We start from the raw sequence: 12,416 nt of genomic DNA on the forward strand, positions 1-12,416 counted from the left end.
AATAATGTAGGTGGTTGTAGCTGCCTGGCAGTTAAATCACAGGCAATTCTGGGCATTAACAGTCCCCATGTAAGGATTTAGGTAAACATTTCCCCAGCCCTTGCTAATCGTGCAGTCAGTTATAAACAGGCAGTCTGCTCACCTGGTGCCTTCTGCCACAGAAGGTCTCCAGCCCTATAAAAACTTGCTACCAGGAATTGTTACTGCTGTAAAAAATAGTGTGAGTCAACAAGGTTGCTCATAGTAAACACTGTGCTGGACAGGGATTTCAGGAGAGCTTAGTAAGTACCAAAAGGACCATGTGAGTTGTAAGGTAGTTAATAAGCGTAATTCATTACCGGCATCAATGTTATTTTTGTTCTGTTCCTCGTCAACAAAGACTCTTTCCACCATCTGCTTTAAGCACTGGGGCTTTGTTACTGTGCTAAGGACCTACAGGCAAATTCTGGTTTTTCGTGTTTCACTGAACTCATCCCTTAACAGTGGAAATGTGCACCAGAGCTGTCTGTCAGAATTCTCTCTTTAAAGAAAGGCAGTGCATACAAATGAGGCACATGAAAATACAGAATCAGAGCGTGAGGGACAGATTTATCTCTGCATTGGCATCTGAACCATGAACACTGGCAGGTTCAAGGCAAGAGTTGCGTGGTCAGTTGGGATACATTGCCAAACAAACACAGGGAAGTGGCTTTGCCCTGTCCACGGCAGCTCAGATCATGTGCTACTGTGCAAAGCTCCTTCCTTCCAAAAGCAACCATAACCCAAATGTGCTTCACTTAATAAACAAACAGTAAAAATATGATTTTTTTTCCCCCAATACTGAGCAACCTTTCCTCTGACTTTAATGGAGGGTACAGATGGGGATTTAATTTTTATTAAAATAAGAGTAGCTTTTCTCAAGCTTTTCCTCCATTCTCTATATAGCCACCCCTACTTACTCATAGATCCTTCAAGTGCTTTTCCTTTGGTTATATTCACTCCAAGGAGCACTTTAGCAAGTAGCTCTAGGAGACAAAGGAAAACATTGAAAGGTACTTCCTGTTTAAAAGCAGCTTATTTGCCTTCTATTACTTATAGCTCTCAAGCAATAAAAATAGAGTCTGTATGCCAGAAGATCCTTCTTGCCATTACCTGTTATTTATAGCTCCTGCATACATTTTCAAAAGCACCTGTTTCTTCTTTGAGCGTGACTCCCCTGATTTGTATTGGGATTTAGGAAGTTTGGGTGTTTAGGCATTGCAGAGAATGCACACATGCACCCATGCAAGACGTACTTTTATGATTTTACAGAGTCTGCTTGCTGCTCATCCAACTAAATTTTTTTCCAAACAATGTTATTTTCCTAGAGGAGTTTGTCCTTGTGGGATTCTGGCTTTTTCTCATTTTATTCTGAACTCTTTACCAGGTGCTATAAGTGATATTTTGCATTTACATTCAAAGTCACGTCGGTCTTTCGAAAGATGTTTGTGCTTTCAACTTAGCTTGTAATGAGGACAGATCCCCCACTTTTGGATAAGCAGTGAAGCTTCCTTTGGACAGTCAATAAGTGACTGAACACAGACATCTGTTTCTTGGAACGGCCCCTTGCAGCAAAGGTTGACAAGTTCCATGACATCTGTGGCCCATCAGGACTTGGACAAAACCTTGCTGAATGATGGATAGTCTCACAGTGCTCCCTCATCACAGTCAGTACATATCACTGAATTAGGAACCATATGTGGGATGTCTTATCCCGATGAGAGCAAAAATATACTTGAATTGTGGTATTTCAGGGCACAACCAGATGCACCCAGGCAAGTTCAGAAGTGACTGACAGAGCGTTACCAGAAATGCAGTAAGTTTTTAAGAAAAGGAGAACTGAACTCCCCACAAAGCCCTGTTTTGAAGAGAAGGTTGGTCCAGATGACCTCCAGAGTCCCTTACACTGAAATCTTACAGTGATTGTAATTCAGCTGCAGCCAGCAAGTGCTGCTTACACATCCCTCCGTGCCGTGAGCGAATCAATCAGGATGGCATCCAGAGAGCAGGGCTCAGCACTCACAGCAGCCAGTGGCTCCCCTTTATCCATCACTGGACAGCATGTACAAAAGGGCAGGATTAGAAATATTTTTATATGCTCCAAACAAGGCCGGTGTGTTCCTCATCTCTGTGTGGATCTATAGAATGTCGTTTTCAAGAACTCCTGTGGGTTTGAATCAAACCCTAAGCCAAAGGGTTATCATATGATCTCACCTGATAAGACCCTCTGCAGTTCATCCCTCCAGCTAATCCTGTTCAGTGTCTGTTACTCAAAGAGCTCAGTGTTTTCATTGCAGGCATAAACTGCATTAGACATGTAACAAAACTGAAAGTATTTACGGATTCCACCCAACCTTAGGGAACGATATAAAACCATTTCAGTTAAGAAAGAGCTGATCACCTCAGTATTCGCACAGACCCCAGATAATTTCCTTCTCCCAACAAATTTAGAAGCGAAATTCAGAGCAGACTAATTGACTTACAGTCCATCCAGCTACTTCAGGTGCACTAATTATGCTTTTCACCTTCTCACTCCATGTCGGAATAGAAATGCCTTGATTTGTGGCACTGAGGAAAGGCAGGCACAACCTCACTCATTCAGCTGATTCTCCCCAAGAATAAAAGAGCAGCAATACTTTTGAGACATGACTTGTCAGTGCTGCAAGTCTGTTCTGGTGTCTCAGCAACACAGCAAAGGCTGTGCCATCATGACCAGGAGCTTCTTGGTCCAAGGGCACACAGAGGCCTTGTCCTTCCCATGCATTTCTCTGGCTTAAAAAAATAGTGTAATTTCCTTTGTGTGGGCCAAACAAGTTTGCTTTTATTGTCCTGTTTCATGTTTTCATTCAGCCACCAGCTTAGAGATCTCTCTCTGCCCTAACTTAATTCCCCTAAGCCTTAGGTACACAGACCCAGAGTAACCCACTGGCTTGTCTACCCAGATAACTCATGGGCAAAAAGCTGAAGGCAGACAGTTGAAAACATCAGCACTAATATGTGTGCTTTTGCAGGAGCCTGGGTGTTTTCTCAGTGTTAATTCCCTTGCTCTTTGTTCTGCCCCTCCCCAAAACAACAATCCCCACCATTGGTATCTTCCACGACATTGTCAATGCAAGAGTTTGAAGCACGAAGAATTTTGAGGAAATGTTAAATAAATACAATGTTAACATAAAGAGCACAAAATAAACTGCAGTGAGTACCTGGTTCATTTTCAGATTTCTGTCCCCAGAACCCTACATTTCTCTGCACAGCTTGATCCCAAAGCACCTACAAGTAGCACACAGCTGTGCTGTGGACTGAACCTAGAAGTAGCATTAAAGGCATCTTTTGTTTCTGTTTCTTCCCTCTTTCCATTTGATCTTCATTCTGTTCATTCCCTTTCCTGCTCCCTCCAGCTGATCTGATCACAGGGGCCAGACTAAAGACAGAGAGAAAAATCCAGTGAGAGAAATAGGGTCAGCAGCAGTCTGAAATCAGGAACTAATGAGAAAGAAATAGGAGGAACTTGACTAGATTGAGCAGTCGTGCACCAAGGAGCCTCTAGGTGGACCAGGGCTGTAGACATTGATCCAAAGTAGAAATGCAGTGAGTAACTGCCGGGAGAGGGGAATATTCAGAATATCTTGAAAGTAAGATGTCATAGCAGCAGGGGTTTAAAAATAGTTTAAAGACTAGTTTGTCTTCCCAGGCACCAGGCACTTAAGAAAGAAGACCATGAAGAGGTGTACAGATGGGAGCAGTGTGCTTGTGTACATTCAGGGCACTATTTAAGAGCCTTGACTCCAAGGATGTCAGTCAGCAAGATCAGCTACAGAGTCAAGCACAGTCCCTGCAGATGGGATGTGATGCTGCTGCCCAGCTCTCAAGCACAGACTGTGGCACACATGGACACTGTGTGGATCAGGGGATTATAGGTGAGGAACATAATCCAAATACAAATAGTGTAAAGGACTGACCTGACTTTGTTGATCTCTGTGGGGGCTGGGATTGGGCCCAAAATGAGCCTCATGTGAATCACCAGCAACACCAGGAGTGAATGCTCTGCTGTGAACCAAGCCCTGCAGAGCTCTTCACCTGGGCTTCAGTGCTGCTTTAGCCCATATGGTAGCTGCAGGATTCAGCTATATATCCCTGGGATTCAGTCTCAGCACCAATCTGTAGCCAGTTATTGCTCTGCTTGGGAAAAAGTCACAAATCTTTTCCAAAATCCATTTTCCTACAGTAGCTGTTGTTCTAACATTAATCACGTTTGGGCTGGCTACAAACTATGTCCTCCTACCTACTCCCATCCACATGGATTCTTACTTAAACAGTTACTGGGAGGAAAAGAAAAAAAAAAAGAAAAGAAAAGAAAAATAAAAGAAAAAAAGTGAAGAAGTGAAGCTATTGATTCAAGAAATTTGCATTTCCCAACGAGAGCCCCGAAGGTGCCTCGCCGCAGCCAGGCAGCAGAGGAGCGGGCACAGGCAGGTTTTAAATCAAGGCAAAAAGGCAGAACATAATGCTTCCAATTTACTTTCTTAAAATGAAATGTGCAAGCTAAAAAGCCATGAATTAGCACTACTGAACGCTGCAGCCACAGAAAAGAGATTTTTAAGCCATTCCCCACCCCCCTCCCTTCTTTATCTTGTCAAGAGACTGTATTTTCATTGTGCTCGCACAGTAATTTAAATCATGCTCGGGCTCAGTGTGTACCGTGTAATCGTGAGTCGGCAAGGGTTTGAATGCCATCACTGCTGTGCAAATAACATCATCAGCTCATCAGCTGTGTCAGTAACATTGCAATTATGTAAGTGACTATTATTTCCACCCCTGATATGCCATATTAGAACTTATTTTGGGGGCTGGAGCTGACAGGTGTTCTGTCAATATGAAACGCATACAACAGCAGCCGAGCTACGGTTCCAGGTAGGAACATCATTCCACTGGGGCTTTCTGGATGCTCCTAAAGGAGCTGCTGTAAAACCTAATGCTGGGAGTCCCCTTTGCTCTCACCCCACACCCTACCCATCATCCGGGACCCGTTTTCCTTCCTCTTACCACCCTTCGTGCTCACCCAAACAGAAGCACTACCCCCAAAACAGGAACATTTACTTTTAACTGCATAAGAAAGTTTGGTAGACATTTTATTTTGGTCTGTTGCAGAAGAGTCTTGGGGGCTTAGTGCTTGTTTTTAATGTGGCTAAGCCCCTGGACTGGAGCTTGGCACTAAGTGATTAGTCTTTCTGAGGCTTCCCGTGTGCTTTTGGCCAGATCAATGATTTCCTAAGCTTTTATTTTCAGCTTCTTAAAAATGAGGCTGGCATAATGATTCCTTTCCCTAATCCTCCCCATGTTTATATGGTGAGCACATCACAGCAGAGCCAGCCCGTGAAGCTCCTCAGAGAGCCCCAACCTGCCTGTGCTCCTCTTGCAATGGATCCTCTTGGCAACAAAGGAGCACAAGCCCACGTGCAAGCACCCATCAAGGTTCACCAGCACAGTAGAAGCTCTTTTCTGTAGCATCGTGCCTGGTGTTAAGCAGAGCTGATCCCTTAAAAATGACCCCTCTGCAAGATCCTTGGAGGAGGCAGAGCTCCTCTCTGACAGCTCCTCTCCCAGACCCATTCCTTGTGCCCTCAGCAGCCCAGAGGGACGGATGGAATTGTCCATTAATGTTTCTGCTCACCTTGACTTCTCTGTCTCTCTCACACACACACCCCCCCTCACCAACACAAACCATGGCCAGAGCACATGGCACAGGTCCAGGTTCAGGGCTGAGGGGCACTTTGGTAGCAGCTCAATACATGAATAACTACAATAGGAACCCACGCTCGGATTAATTCCCAGTCAGCTGCTCTGTGTTGTGCCTAAGGAAGCAACGCTCCACTGAATGTGTGTCAGAATGATAGATTTGGACTTTTTTTTCTTTTTTCTTTTTTTTTTTTTAAGATTATTTCAGCTTAAAATGCAATTGGAAGATTGATTCTTTAGATCCTCACATTATATAGGGTCTGGGTCTACAGTATAACTCAGTGTGAAGGGAGATGATTCTCATCTTCACCTCAGAGAGACGCTGTGTATTGTGAAAGCTGACAAGAGCATGAATAAAGGTAAGGAACGAGGAGAGAGAGCCATAAAATTATGAATGCCTGGTATTTACAGAATACCTGTACACGGTACTATTAATCTATATTTTTGGTTGTTCTTAAATCACCCCTGCAAGGAAGATGTGCCTATCTGAATATGCTCTTTATTAGGATAATTATGTTTTTATTTTGGGGGGGACACTGAGGTCATCCATTCCTTTACTGTATTCTCTAGTGTATTATATTCATGGAAAAACATATTTATTCAAAACTTCATTTTGATTTAATAGAAAAATGGTTCTTGCCACAGCAATGTGGAATACTCATTTTTCTCCATGTGTTGATTTTTGGCATATAAATGCCAGAAGCCTCTGTTCTCTTTCCTTATCAAGAAAAACTTGCCTGAGATTAATTTCCTCATCATCCCTTCCTTGTAAAGTGGCTGTTTTTCAATGCCATTTAAAGGCACAGTTCTGATAAATTCCTGGTTTCAATGTACAGATTTCAATGAAAGAGTCTTTTCCACAGCAGTAAAGTCATTGAATCCAAATAGAAAAGGAGAAAAAAAAAACTTATGAAGTCGGGTACTGCTACTTCAGCCAACTGTATGAGAGGTGCCCTCATGTGTTTTTCTTTCTAATGACAATTAGTTTTGAAATAAACTAATTGCTAAAGCTTTTAAAATTTTTATAGAGGGGAAGGGGCATGCTTCTGATGCCACTGCTTTATAATTGCATATTGGACTAATTGAAGACTACTTACACGCAGCAGAAGATAATTTCTTAAGAAACAAAAGGATGAGAATATCTGGGATGGAAAACATGAATTTGACTTCAACCTGTACATTTGTGACCCTGAGAGTTTGACCATAGAGCCCAAAAGATTTATAGATTTTATAGCTATTTGATAGATAGGTCAACAAAAGTCACCTTTCTACTTAATGCTCCTTCCCCTCTCTATAGGTTATCTTTAGTAAGACTTCATTTAGCAAGACTTCATCCTGTATTTCATTAGTCTGAACTGCCTGGAGAAGATTTCTGTGAAAGGTTTATTTTAAATTGAATTAAGTTTGAGTTGTATTAGTTTAAATTTAAATTGTATTAAAATTGTATTAATTTAAATTTAATTTGTATTGATTCGTATTAAATTTAAATTGTATTAACTTGTATTTCATGTTAAACTGTAAGTAATACCCAGCCAAAAATTTTCAGCTCTGAGAATATTCTGCACCCAAACTATAAGTTCCTGCTGGCTTGATTATCACCCAAGCAGCACTGAAAACAGGGATCTCTCCATCCTCAGCTAAGAAGGATTTAGAGTCACGTTACCTTCTCTCCAGGTTAGTGCCTTACACTGCTGATATTGGTACCATCTGTAGGTGAAAACTGGCATCCTGCACCTTATGGCTGCAGCAAGTGCAAGTGCAAGAAACACAGCACTGAAAAGAGAAAGAAAAAAGGAGCCCAGCTGTTGCCCCGTGGTTAAGAATGCAAAGTTCTTCACACTCCTCTCTGCCTTAAGGATGATTTTTTTCCCCATTAGAGGGTAACTGTTTTTTTTTCCCCAAGCACAAACACCCCAGGGAAGAGAAGAGCTGCACCTGCCTCCTCCAGTGCCGATCTCTGGGTCAGGGATCAGCCCCACATCTCTCCCTCCCACGGCAGCATCTGTCCCACGGGCACATCTTACATCACTCTGGTCTGCAAGGGTGGGCAGGTTCCCAGAGGCCTCAGAACTGCCAGCAGGGAGCAAACAGCACACTTAGATTTCTCCAGAGATCCCCTGAGCGGGTGATGCTTGCCCAGCACCCCCAGCTGGATGTGCACAGGCTCTGCTAAGGCTGGCAGTGCCTTTTGGTGCACCGTGTTTACTTTGTAAGAGAATAATCTCACCCCTATAAAACCAGCATTGCTTTTTCTTATTCAAGGGTGATTTTAAAACAAAAGGTTAGAAAGAAAGGAAAAATCCAGCCCCCAGCCCCAAGATTTAACTAAAAATCCAAGACCTCAAAGGTATTTAGCCACTTAATTCCCACTACCTGTTTATCACAGAGAGGAGTCTAAATCCTACAGATTTTTAGCTACTAGAGACCATCTTCCTAGGCTCTCATAAAAGAGTTCTGAAAAATAAGGAAGAGCTGGCAAAAGCTTTGATGGTCCTTTGTTCATTGTTAACAGAATAAAGAAATCTTTTTGAGAAAATCTGAGCTCCTTAAAGATGTAGGACAGAGAAACGAAGAGTTATTGCCCTTTGGAGACAGCATTATTTTGCCATGGAGTTAGTTTTGTCAGATGAAGTTTTATGACACATAGTGGCAATCATCCATCTTTGATGAGCAGACATGCACTAAATCAGAAAGACTGCTCTCCACGGATCATCGAGTCACAGCGCACAGCTTGGTAAATCATGAGGCTCTTAAATAAATACTCCTAATTTGTTGCAAGCTGGCCTACAATTCTGCAATATTTAATGAAAATCAGGTATTGTTACCTAGAATGACGAAAAAGAATAAAGTGCACTGAAAACAGGTGATCTCTGGGAACAGCAAAGGAGCAATGCCAGGGAAAAACAGCTGTCTTTGCAATGTGAACAATTTAATCCGAGCACATTGAGAGAGATGCACCAGTCTCATCGTGGAGCTTTGTAAGGCACCCAGATCGGAGGCAAGATGTGACATTTCACTTCTCAGATATCAAGTAGGGCGGAAAACCTGTCTTACACTGCAGATCAATACATCACTTAGAGAGAGAGAGGGAGGCCATAGCCCAAATCAATCTGTAAGGTGTCAGAAACATCTAGGCCAACGCCTGGCTACAGTGCCCTTTAGCCCCCGGAGAGGCACAGACTAAAGCAGTTGTCAGGAGATGAAGTCAGCCAGGAAACAACACAAAGCAAACATGAAAGGAGCCTCTGTCATGGAGCAGGACATTGCTGTTTTCCAAAAATATGCATCTGTAGTGCATAGATTCCCAGGCCCAAATGTGCATAGTATTTTACTCAGGACTCTCCAAACTGTAGAAAAAAAACCCCTGAAATTATTTACTCCATGCATATGCTACATTTTGGTTGGACAATGAAGAAGAAGTTGGGGGGAACAGATAAACTTGTTTTTTAAAAGAAACTGCAGACTGTGTTGTAATGATCCTCTGGCCTCTTAGCTGGCAATTTCTATGGGGTGAAGACATATACTACAATTTCTCTCACTCAGGAAATATTAATACAAGTTAGACTTCATTCCTCATCCTCCTTTTTGTTAAGGGCACATTAAAAACAGTCTGAGCTGGTTGCGGTGGCTATTTTAGTCCCATACACAAGGACACTTCTGAGACCACTCCCCAGGAGTTCCACTTTCAGGTCGCTTCTCTTTCAAAGACTAACTCCCAAATGAATAATGGGGGGTTGTTTCCCTCCATCACAGAAATTTTTTTGTCACAAAAATGATTTATCTGTTGACAGCCAGGTTCACTGCCCCCAGGCAACTGATGGCAGTTGAAACCACTCAATGGAAAGCACAGAACACTATTACCAACTTAAAGAAAGGGAAAGAAAAAAAAAGGTGTAAATACTCCTCTCCTCTAAGACTGCCTTGTAACTCCTCCCTGGAAGAGACACAAGCAGAATCAACTCTTCCAGGTGTTAGGTATATGTTTACTCTTGGGTTACAACACTAATTATGACTCAGATAAGGCAGACCAGACAGTGGTTGGTCTTAAAATATTTTTCACTATTTGTGAAGTCTCTTCTTTCAAAGGGGTGTGGCAAAAACACTTGAAAATATAAGGTTGTGGTTCAAAGCGATGGAGAATGGGTCTACACCTAAAGAATTGAATTAAACATGTGCCCAGAGGAAGAAGACGAGATGAACTCATGACATCCAGTGGTAGGGACTAATGAGGACAAGCATTAGTGTGATCCACTGGCAGGGATTAGAGCAGTGGTCTGTTTGTGGCTGATATCCCTGTGTAGTCAATGAGAGGGACAGTACTCAAATAACTGGGAGCAACTCAGTCATGCTCCTGCTCTGCAAGTGTGTCCCTCTACTTCTGTTTCACATCCAAAGTGAAAGCGAAAAGAACAGTTACATCAAGTTTTCCTTCAAATTTGACTCTACAGATTGCAAACTCCTGAGAACAAGGACTGTCTAACAGTCCAATCACAGTGGCCTCTTGGGAACTAGTGTATTAATACTTTTAAACAAAATGCCATAGAACCACAGAATCATAGAATTTTAAGAGATTGGAACGGACCTCAAAGATCACCTAGTCCCAACATCCCTGCAGTGTGCAGGGACACCTCCCACTAGACCAGGTTCCTCAAGGCCTTATCCAACCTGGCTTTGAACACAGCCAAGTTTGGGGCATCCACAAACTCCCTGGGCAACCAGTTCCAGTGTCTAAGCACACACAAAAAAAAGTCTTGTATTAGCCAATCTATAAGCTAATCATGAGTTTATTGACACAGAAGACATAGGAAGGATATTAGGCACCACACAGTATTTCTAAAACAAAGTTCATGACTAAACTGAGTAGAATGTATATACATATACAGTGTATTAAACTTATAACCCAGCTGAGAAGTCGTATAAAGGTAACCTGTTGCTTACTCAGTTGCTAGATGTGATCACACATCTTCAATCTCAAAAACCAGAACCAGAACAGCAGGCCACAGTTTTACATTTTTCCATTTGAACTACAATTATTGCCACAAGAGTCAATTTCACGTTAGGCCATTTCTTGTTCTTGTTGCAATTCATCATGAGAAGACGCGAGATCTAAGATACCTCAGCAAGGCATAGTCCATGAATAACACAGTGCATTACTTTGACCTTTTCAGTTTGCTTTGTAGTGTGATTGGCCAGCCATTCCTGTCCTCTCCTGTTAACCATCCCATTAACCTGGGATGAGAAGGTGGAACAGACAGACAATTAGCCAGCAGAATGCTAAAAAGGTTAACGCAGGAGCTCGCAGCCCCGGCTTTCTTGAGCTTCAATCAGTATTGAGATTCTGCAATCTCTTCCCTCTTTCAAAGTGTTCAGGGAAAAAATAAGAAATAGCACAAGATGAACTTTGTTCTCATTTCAGATTATAATCATGTAGTTCCTTTCAGATGTCACACTTGGATGATTCTAGAGTATGGTGAATAAAACGAGAAGAATGTTTATTTTTACTCCTCTCAATATGGAGAATATTCAATTAGAGTGGTGAACTTTTTCTTTGAAGCTGGACATTCTTGAGTAAAGGAAAATTGGAGAAAGGAGAGGCGAGGCAGCTCCATACGGCAACGTGCTTTCAAAGGTCACTCTTGCTACGCTGACTAAGCGAGCTGAGCCATTCCAGTCATTCCCCACTCAGAGGAAATGGTGGGATATTTACATCCTGTGGGCTGTCAGCTGCAGAAAACTTCATCTCAGTACTCACCAAGACTCATAGGGCAGGTTCGTCTCATATGTTCAGGCACATGTAGAACATGAGGCACAGTAGGTCTTGGTGAAGTTCCAGAAGTGCCCTTCTGAAAGCAACTGCCCCGTTTCCCTGGGTTTCCACACATCTTTAAAATCTTCCAGTTTGTTTTTACTTTTTTAATGAAAGATCACACCATCTTAAATGACACAGAGTTATAGGTGAATATCCAAAAAGGTTTTCTGAAGCCTTTTAGTTAAGAGGCCTAATTTCAAAACTCCACGGGAGCTTCTTTTGCTCGCAAAGATTTCCAAACCATCACTCTGATGGTTCGGTTGTGATTACCTGGGATAGTTTGTTTTTCAAACACTACCACACTCATGTCTTTGTAGAAATGTGTTACTCTGAGTTGCTATTACTAGCAATGAAATGAAATACTTTGGATGGAAGAAGAGGGAGCAAAGAGAAAGGGACCTTTTCACCACCCACTAGAACACCAAATTCTACATTTATTACGGGTATTGACTGCAAGAACGTGGAGTCTTTTTTATTAGCTCACAGTAATAATATATTCTCTATTTTGCTTAAGGTGAACAATGATATTCAGACGGGAAGAATTACTAACGAAGAAAAGATAAAGCTTTAAATTATAAAAATGACTTGATAGTTTCTCTCTGTAATACATTTTAAGTCCAGAAGGGACCATTAAGTTCACCTATATGCCAAGGATTTTTACACTGTACTTTTTGATATATGAGATCTCAAGTAACATACCATTTCTTTTGACCCTTGCTCTTGTGTGCTATCTCTGATGGATTTTTATAAACTGCATATTGAAATATTCACTTGCTTAGGGGCCTGCTCACAAACTGAAAGAGATTAAGGAAGCATAATTTCCTTTCAGAAGAGCAGTATTTTTTTAGGATAAAAG

The sequence above is a fragment of the Neopelma chrysocephalum genome, unplaced genomic scaffold, assembly GCF_003984885.1.
Source record: "Neopelma chrysocephalum unplaced genomic scaffold, ASM398488v2 Primary Assembly neopelma1_69, whole genome shotgun sequence".
Classification (NCBI taxonomy): domain Eukaryota; kingdom Metazoa; phylum Chordata; class Aves; order Passeriformes; family Pipridae; genus Neopelma; species Neopelma chrysocephalum.